Genomic DNA, 10,265 nt, shown 5'->3' on the forward strand with positions numbered 1-10,265 from the left:
TGTATTATATCAATTCCACTTTTCTTGAGAATTCAATATGACGATGCATAAGGACATCAAAAACAATACTAAAGGACTTTTCGGAAACTATAAATCGGATCCAGGTAGATCACCTATCAGCTGATTGCGGAATCTACGACAGAACTAGATTTAGGTCACAATTTCCGAACGTCGCGTTGAAAGCTCTGTGGAAACATAATCTACAAGAACTTTTTATTACTTTGTATGTTAATTCTTCCATGATTTTTATTTAGTGGTATAATAGATTCCTGATGCTAGATAATTGTTATTGAGCAGTTGTCAACGGAGATTTTGCACTAATGTTTAAAAAGTTATTTTAATGCTGAAATGCCAAAAAGTATGAAAACCGCAAGCTTTAGTGAACTATAAAGAAACGTGGCTCATAAGAGTTAATAGCAGACACCCATTTAATGGGAATAAATGATGATTTTCAAAGCTCATAAGACCATAGACAAATGACAAAACCCATCGGCTGATCGCGTTTATTCACCGGGCTACCAGGGTAGATAGGAGCATAAAATATAATACCTCTTATTATTCATGAAACACCTTGTGAATATATTTGTTAATTCGTCATAAATATCATCGAATAACAATTCTTGTTAATAGAATTCAACATGTTCAATTTTAATTTCGATATCAAATACATTATTGTTCCATCTTGAATGATTGAAATAAAATTTTTATATCCATTTCCTAGCAATGTAATAAAAGTTTTTGAAACACTTGGGATAAGATTTATTAATACAGTTTTATTTAGCATTTATATATAGAATTTGATTGACCGGTATCAAAGTTTATATTTAACTTTAAAAGAAACCACAACAAACTATGGGTGGATGAAATTTTAGAAAATGAAATATAGCTTTCCAAAACGATGTATAATGTATAAATATTTGCGGTCTAGTGATGAAACTACCTACACCATTTGTGAAATACGAGGTATTTTTTTCACAAACAGGATTTGATTTATATATATATATATATATATATATATATATATATATATATATATATATATATCTTCTGTTTTAAAATTAGTTTTTTTTGAAAATTTTTGAAAGATAGATAAAAATTGACTTTTTGACTTTTCTTAACTCAAGAAATTACAGAAATTTATAAATATATATATTAAGAATGCAATGGAGTTGCAGTTTGTGGATGGATGAAATATTGTAGCTCAATGTAACATAAATATCATTTAATAAAGTACGATTTTCAAATAAGCAATTTTCGACGTATTTGTGAATACAAAAAAAATAAGTTGATATTTAGATATACGGTAAATCAATATTGTTTATAAATGTGAATGCTCCAAAACTACTTATAATCACAGATTCTGTAAGTTCACTGAATTAATCCCAACAAAAAATATAGAATAGTTCTTTCAACCATAATCTATGTAGATTCATATTGACACCAACTTTCGAATTCAGGATAATGTAGATGTTGACTGAAAGGCAAAGAAAGCACCAGAAAGTAATATCGGGGTTGTAGTAAATGCGATGACCGTCAATGATCTGAAGAATTACGATAAAGAAAAAGTGAATAGAAAAGTCAGTAGCTCGATTCAGTCAGTCCAGTATCAAGCCGCGTACCAAGTACTACTGACAAGAATAGGTCACAATAATTTGATTTTCCAACATTTACTTAGAAAGTTCACAATCTTTACAGTATACGTTCCGACACCACGTTGTTTAGTATTTTTTTGGCAACAATCAATAGTGAACTTCTCCAGTGAATTTGTAAATATGGAAAAAATTGGTTATTGTTATATGATTCAATAAGGTTATTTGAAAAGCTTTAGCCCAATCAATATGAAAGATGAACTAGATTCTACTCTGAGTGAGACTGCTCCTTCGTTATCAACAGTAAAATATAGAGTAGCAGATCGAAAACCATATCGCAGTGGTCGATCAAATGAGGGGATGACTCCATAAATGCTGAAGAAAATCCACAAAGTGCGTGAGCTAGCAGATATAGTAGGCATTCTAAAAAGTACATCGCACATTAACTGAATATTTGGACATGAAAAAATTTTGCGTGAGATTGCCGCTTTTGCAAACAATGGAACAAAAACAGCGAGTGAAGATGTTTCTATGTTTCACAGAAATAAAGCCGAATTTTTGTGCCGCTGCACCTTAACCATGGATGAAACGTGGGTCGATTACATCCGAAACAAAATAACAATCAAAACAATGGACTGAAAAGGAAGAAACTGCTCTAAAGAAGGCAACGACTGTTCTATCTGCAGGTAAGGTGATTACGTCTGCTTTTTTGGAATGCGCGTGGAATCATTTTCATTGATTATCTTGAAAAAGGAAAAACTATCAACGGTGAGTATTATGCGAACTCATTGCAACGTTTGAGCGAAGAATCAAGCCAAATCGGCCACGTTTGGCTGAGAAGAATAAGTTTAAAGTTTGAATCGATACCTCATGCACCCTATTCGCCAGATATAACCCCCTTGGATTATTTTGTTTCCAGACTTGAAAAAGGCTTGGTGGTCAAAGATTTTTCAACAGTTAAGAGACAATTAATGGCTATTTTGAGGAACTTGACGATTCTTCTTATAAAAAGGGTATCGAACTTATTGAATATGGCTGGAAAAAGTATATGGAGGTAAAAGGAAATTACGTTGAGAAATAAATATATTTTTTTCTAATTTTCGTGTTTTATTTGTTAGGCCAGGTAGTTTTGGGAGCATCCTCGTATATTTGAGCGAATAAAAGTGAAGCATATTTTGATGTAGTATTCCAGATACGAAGGCACACGAGTGAGAAACAAAATTGTCAAAATTGCGACATAATCATAGTATATGTTACTAAAATTGAAAGATTAGTACAATTAATCTTTGTCATTAATAATGAATATAGTTGCAGTGACAGTAGAAATGAAACAGAAAAAATGTTGGTTCTTTTCATGTATCTACAACCGAATTGATATATTACGAATCTCGTATCATTTCCGGGTGTGAAGGAACTTCTTTATATTGAATAGGACACTTAATATATTGTTACGTATTTCTATAAAGCTACTCCTGGGGATTCTCCCAATATAGGGCTTTGTTACCTCACATCGGGCGTTCCACGAGATATGACCAGCTTTATAAGGAAACATTGTCTGGTTCAACACCCTGAACTTTATTAACAATGGAAAACATTCTACTCAGTATAAACATAAAAAAATTGTTAGTGGAAACTATTTTTTTACAAACTATTTATTGTAAATATAAGAGATGAAAGTATTCCAATAGAATACAAGTCTGGAAATTGATTATTTTGTCATGTTCTAGCGATAATTTATAAAGTAATATAAGATGACCGTCAGATTTAGGCTAGAGAGATAGAAGTGGCTATAGGCATATCAGAAGAACGCATTTGCCATAAACTATCTGAAGAATTAAGAGTGAGTAAGCTATCGATGCGATGTGTGCAGTGTTTTCTCACTTTTCACCAAAAGCGTAATCGAATGAACATTTCATATCCCTTATTGACCCGGTTTAAGCAAAATGAGGCAGATTTTGTGAGTATATTCATAACTGCAGATGGAACCTGGGTCCATCAAACTTAAACCCTTTTCTGAAAAAATAAAAGACATAAGCCATAAAAATGATCGATCGTTTTTTGACATAGTCATAGGTAAAAAAGGTGAAATATTAACAGACGCATCCTTGCACGATAAGTTGAAAGAGAAATTGCAAACAGGGAGCCGATTTGAAAAAATTTAAAGTACTTTTACGACATGCATTAGAACAATAGACATTCTCACATTTTGGTTATCGTCACGGCTTAGCACTCACCGTATTTTCCAAATCTGGCTCTTGGTGACTGTTTTTTTCCCCTAAGCCCAAAGTTTCACTAGCAAGAAAAAGGTTTTAATTCAAGGAGGATGTTACCTTATACGTAAGCGCCTAGTTTGAGAAGAAAGTTTCGTTTTTAAATTGGAAGCTTCATAAACTACTTTTGTAGTTTATTGTTGCCTAAAAGACGGTATAGGGTGTGCTTTACTTACGGCTCATACTTTCCCGATGAAATTCCAAGGTGTAGGCAGATTTAGGGGTGATAATTGATCGAAAGGATTGATTCATTAAGTGTTGAAGACAGAGTGAGTAAAGAAATCAAATAACTTCTTAAATCAATATCAAATTTCCAGCGCGGTTCAACCCACTTTTTCATATACAGGGTGTTTCAAAATTCATGTGAGGTGATTGCTAGATATATCACCCTTTAAAGGTGGTAACTGAAATTGAGTTTTAATTTTTTTTTCAAATTTCAGTAATGCCAGAAACTTGAAATTCTGTAAGTAAATAAGTACCCGTAGCTGGTCCTTTGCGAGTGCACGAAATTTACAGAATTTCAATTTTCTAGCATCACTCAAATTTTTGAGAAAGAATAAAAGCTCAAATTTAGTCACAACCTTTTTTTTAAGTGTGGTATCACGGAAAGGGGTGGGCTGATGCAATTTTGTTTTAGGAAAGATTCATCTCAATTTCATACGAATTTCCTCCTAAATTTTGCCGCATGACTTTGAAAACACCCTGTATATAGTGTACCTGTATGGTTGCCTTTTAGGAAATCTCGACGAAGGAATGACACAAAAACTCAACATTGTCGGGCTTAGCTTTAATTGGGTATATTTAGATCTACGATGACTTCGAGTGATAAATTAAATAATTCGTTGTCGGATATTTAACATAAATTTGTTCACAGTTACTACTTTCTGTCAATATAGAGGGACGCTGAAATTACCAGTATACTTTTTGCCTTCATTAACACACACGAATAAATCTATCGAAGTATAACTCAAACTGACGAATAAATAAGCAAGTATGTATGTATGGATTTGGAATCTCGTATACACTGCGACCCAAAGGATCTATTATGTCCCCCTTTCTTGCTGCGAAACTAGAGAACCGAGTGTTTACAGCTGATCCGTTAATCTGACTCCATTTAAAAAGTCTAGAATGTGGGATGGGATTAATTGCCAGAGACCTTCGTCTTCTATTTCAAGCGCTCCCAGATATAGTGCTCTGGAGTTTCTTAGTATTTCACACTTTAAGAGACTGTGGATGGAGATTTCGTCCTCTGTGCAATAAAACTTGCACGCCGCATTATCTGCTAGGTCTTCAAGTGTTTGTTGAGACGACAGTGCCCCGATAAAACTCCTGTTAGTATCCGTAGTTTCTTCTTACTCAGGTTGATATATTCAGCAGATCTACTCTGGTTATAGTTTCCCAGAAGAATCTTTGCCTGTATTAACCCTTGTAGGTTGTCTCAATAATTGGTTTTGCTACTATCTTCCTTCTTTTCCCGTGCTTTTTTCCATTGTTCTGTAGCTGATACCACAGAATGGTTCGGGTTCCATGAAGGGATGAAGTAAATCTAAGATAAGTCTTGTACAAAAATTCTGAGAAACTATTAATCCTTCTTGTCGTATATTTATCAATTCTCGTAATATCTGACATTCAATTTCCAAGCCATAGTTTATCTAAAATCGTGCTAAATAACCGACCGTATGTTATTATATCCTTTGTGAGTGAACAAACTAATTCATCAACAGTATTATAGTTACTAAGTACACTCATGCGAAATTCCAACACAATATAATAGTTACAACCCAGTTAATTTCCAATTTGATTACCTGGAGATATTTTACAAATGTCCAAACTTTCGGATTGAACGAAACTGGAAAATTAAGCTCCAACTGTAATATAACTATTCTTGTTTTATTCACCGTTAAGCTGTTAGAGTGCTCGTTGATACGCTTTGTAAACCGATGTTTATTTATGTTGTTCAATCTTTGCTCAACCGTGGACAATAAATTCAGAAGAACTATAACTGGAACATCAAATCAGAGTTGAGCAGGAGTATTGTTTTATCTTGAAGTTGAGTTATTGATCATGTTTCTTTTGGCTACTTCAAAACTATCAAAATTAATACCTTAATTTACAAAATTTCACAACGATAACATTACACATCCCAAAATGCCTATACACGTCATAAGTCGATGCCGAACGGAACGAAGCATTTATAATGTATTACATAGATAGTAACATTTATTTTATTACTTATTGCGACAAGAAGTACTATGACAGTACACTGACATGCACTATTACATTTTATTTTATTCATTACACATGTGCATTTCTTGTCCCCACATCCTTCTATGACGCTTCGGATAACATTACGAGACTTTTTAGCAATTTTCTTTCCATATCTAATCTTCTTTTGTGGTTGGTTTCCCTTCAAGCTTTCTCTAAAATGTCATATACCTCATTAGCATTGCAATAATAACTGCACGTTAGCACTAATTTAAGGTTACGTTACTTATTTACAATTCGATCGGCAACGGCGTATTCAATGGCCAAATTAAGTTAGTCAAAAGGCGAATTTCGGCATCTGGCGTATCCAGCATGAGCATATAGCCATATTTCCAATTATTTGGCCCGCGGGCCGAATTCGTCATCTACCTCCAGCATATCATTTTATTATACTAAATACCGAAAATGATAAAAATAGAAATAAAAAGTGATATGCTTTATTTCTTTTTTATTCATTTTATATTTTTTTTGTTTCAGCTTTCCATTTCCCCGGTAGAATTTCAATGAGTAGGCAGATTAAAACCACGGAACAGGATCACTTCTTACCAAATTCCAATGAGGCTCAACCCGTGAACATAGTTGTTCATAATAAAATATCTTTTGTCGTTAGAAACTGCCTTTTCCAAAAACAAACCGTCGATTATCACTAGAGACAGTATTTTACAGACAAAACGACTTTTTCCACTAAGGATTGTCTTTTTTCAAATAGAACGTCATGCCACAGCATGTCATTATAAAATATTCTTTTCTAGAAACAGATCGTCATTCGTTATTAGAGACTGTCTATTATTTCATCCACGGCATGGGCCATGAAACCGGTCCTGTTCAGTTATAATGGAAGTTTAAAATTTGGCGAATACACCGATTCCTGGAATTCTTTTGATATTTGTTCTCATAAATGTTTTTATCATAGCGGCGATTTGTTTCTATTGTTTTATTTTAACCAGTTTAACCAGGTCTTTCCATTTATAACAATAATAACAATTTTTAGTTGTTTCCAAAGCAATTTCATTGCCCGAAACGTTTGAATAGGAAAAGTTCTATTAAAGTTTGCTAGGAGATGGAAGCTAGGTCTTTGACCCAGATAATGAGAAATCAGTAACTCACCTAGATCAGAAAGAGTATTATATTAAGGACATGTTTATTTTTCGATTCGATTGTGAGGGTGTATTGCAATCATTCATTTCAGGAGAAGTTTGTTTCAGGATGTTTGTCAAATCATGTAAGGAAGAAGACGCTACTGATTTCTATTTTAACACACCGTGCTTGTTGTCTTGAAATGCGAGTTTTTATTTTACGTCACCAAAGTAACGCAATGCAACGCAACTTCCGGCTTTTTCCAAAAATAACACTATCTCTCAATAAGTCGTGTGACTAACATTTTTTTTGCAAAAAATAGATTTTATTCATCGATTTAATCTTCTTCAAGAGCAATAAATCATTCCAACGGATCTCTAACTTCTCGATACCGTGCTTGTAGAAGGATTTATCTTTTGACTCAAAATAGGCTTCAGTTTCAGCAATTGCTTCTTCATTTGAGGTAAAGTTCTCACCAGCGAGCATTTTTTGAGATCAGCGAATAGACAATAGTCACTGGGGGGCAGATCTGGACTAAACAGTGGATGAGGAAGAAATCCGAAGTGTAATTCATTCAATACAACCATCGTTGCCATCGACTTGTGAATCGATACTTCTACTTAGTAAAACAGTGTTTTTTTTTGGACATATGAGTCCGTTTTTCATTGATTTTTGCATTCAAACGATCCAACAACTCTGTAGTATTTGCTATTGTATATATATTTCATGCGCATCCCAAAATTGAAGCTATAACTTTCCCAGCTGACTGTTGTGCCTTTGTACGCTTCGGACGTAGTTCACGACTGCAGTACACTTAGATGATGATCATTTTAATTTCGGAGTAAAGTGAAAGATCCATGTTTCATAATTGTCACATATGCTAAAAACCTGATCTATTACGTATATAAACATGGCCAAAGCTAGTCTGAATCATCAACAAGTTGTTATTTTTGATAGACTGTGAGTAAACGCTTTTTCATGGTTAAATGCTTACGCATAATTGTATACACACTGCCTTTAGATATCTTTACGGTATCAGCTATCTCACGTAATTTGAATTTACGAATAGATATAACCAATTTGTAGACTTCTTTATGTTTTCTGAAATAACCATCTCAATTCGACGGCCAGAATCTTCACCATCATCGGTGTCTGTACGACCACGTTTAAATTCAGCAAACCAATAACCAATGGTTCTTTATGATAGAGAAGAGTCTGAATAACACTTTCGAAACCATCGCTGAGCTTGTACAGTATTGTTTTTCATTAAGAAGTAATGATAAATTAACACACGAAATTGTTTTGAATATATTGTTTTGAAAATAACAAAAGTAGCTTCATTTAAATGGCTGTCAGTTTTTTCCGAATAATCGAAATGTCATGAAATTTGGATTTGACAATAGCAGTGCCATCTGTGTGTCAGGTATACGACTTATTGAGTGATGTAATAAAACAAGTGCTACAACGTTCCTACAAAGATGACAGAAACCACTGCGACGATGGAATGAGCGTATTACCAGTTAAGAACAATACTCTAAACAATAATTTTTTGCTACACAGTTTCTATGAAAACTCATCGAACACATTGCTTGAATTAAAAAGTTATAATTTGTTCTTTTCAATGTAAAAACATATTTAAACATTCGTTTCACATAGTTTCAAAGAGCATATCATTTAGTTCACATCAGCTAGTTTTGATATATTGAGTTTACTGGTTTCTTTCCATAAGAGCAACCGTGATGAGAACATTAGAAATTGTACTGTTCCAATATTCTCAGGTCATCTAATGGAACGAGAAACTCCTCTTCTTAGTTTTGTACCAATTGCAGTTTGTCTATTCGTAATGACACGCATAACAATTGATTTTCGGCATAGAAAAAGCCACTCCGAAAGGCGCGTTAAGACGCTGGATAATCCTCAACGTCAAATCCACTCTTCTTGCTATTCTTCTTGCTATTGATGTGCATTGTAGACAAAACTCATCTAACTATATAGTGCTAGGACATCTGCAGACTGAATGTCACACTCTGGATAATGAAATTAAGATGAAGTCATGGTAATGCGAAAGAAAATCGGAAGTCATCATTTTAAAATTACAGCTATTCCATGTATCGAAATGAGATAGAATATTATCAAGGTTCTAGTGTCCTCACGGTTCTAATATTAAGTAATAAGTGGATACATCAATTGATTTCTTATAGACTATCAATGTGAATCCCAAATAACAGTAACAATAAAACTTCATTTTCCAAGTATTCAATATTTAGTTTCCTATGAAAATCATCAATTGTTACAGTTTTCTTACAGTATAGCTACTTCCATTCCTCTATACATGACAGACATAAAACGAAAACAGTTTTTACCTCTTTGATGAAATTATTTGTGTATTCCTTCCTAATAAAATCACTTTACACGGCACAAAATATATCTATGAATTATTTGTCTCCCTTTCTAAATAAAACATTCAAAAAACTTAACAATATTGAAAGACATCAACGAAATTAGTTACACGATATAAAAATCTCGCGAATAGAAAAAACTTTATCAACGACGCGACGATACTGAAACTTGCTTCACTTTGGCAATGCACGTAGAAAATAGCTCAAGTAGAATTGGGAATTGTGGGTTATAAATAAGTCTAGACTATTTGGTGGGAATTGAAAAGTTCTTATGAATCGTTCATACTGAAATCTATAGGTGTGTATTTGTATACTTGAGTAGTCAAGTATACCTACAAGGTGATACATTTTCAATAAAAGAATTGTCGCATCTGACCCATCTCAGAATTGATATTAATATAACAGAATAGAAAACACTGGTTTACACGGCTTTCATATACCAGCTGAAAGTTGTTAATTATTATTTATTCAGAGAATTGTTAGTATTCGATTAAAAATGATGCATTTCATCCTTTTTTCATAATTTATTGTATGAGTTTTTATTGTTATGAATCAATAGTAATCTCTTTTATATTCTCATTCCAAAATACCTGATGACATTCTCAAAAAATCTATAAATCTGGATAAAAACGTTCTACCCGTTCATCACTCATACTTTCAGGTAA

General features: G+C 33.4%; 1 protein-coding gene across 1 annotated transcript in view; it reads right to left on the bottom strand.

Moving 5' to 3' along the window:
* The window catches only part of LOC130898690 (potassium channel subfamily K member 18), a 96,623-nt gene extending 86,836 nt beyond the window's left edge, over positions 1-9,787 (bottom strand). Inside the window, exon 1 of the mRNA XM_057808154.1 lies at positions 9,565-9,787. The gene's annotated coding sequence lies outside the window, so the exon portion shown is untranslated. The remainder of the gene's footprint in view (positions 1-9,564) is intronic.
* Positions 9,788-10,265: the final 478 nt, after the last annotated feature.

The sequence above is a fragment of the Diorhabda carinulata genome, chromosome 10 (assembly GCF_026250575.1).
Source record: "Diorhabda carinulata isolate Delta chromosome 10, icDioCari1.1, whole genome shotgun sequence".
Taxonomy (NCBI): Eukaryota; Metazoa; Arthropoda; class Insecta; order Coleoptera; family Chrysomelidae; genus Diorhabda; species Diorhabda carinulata.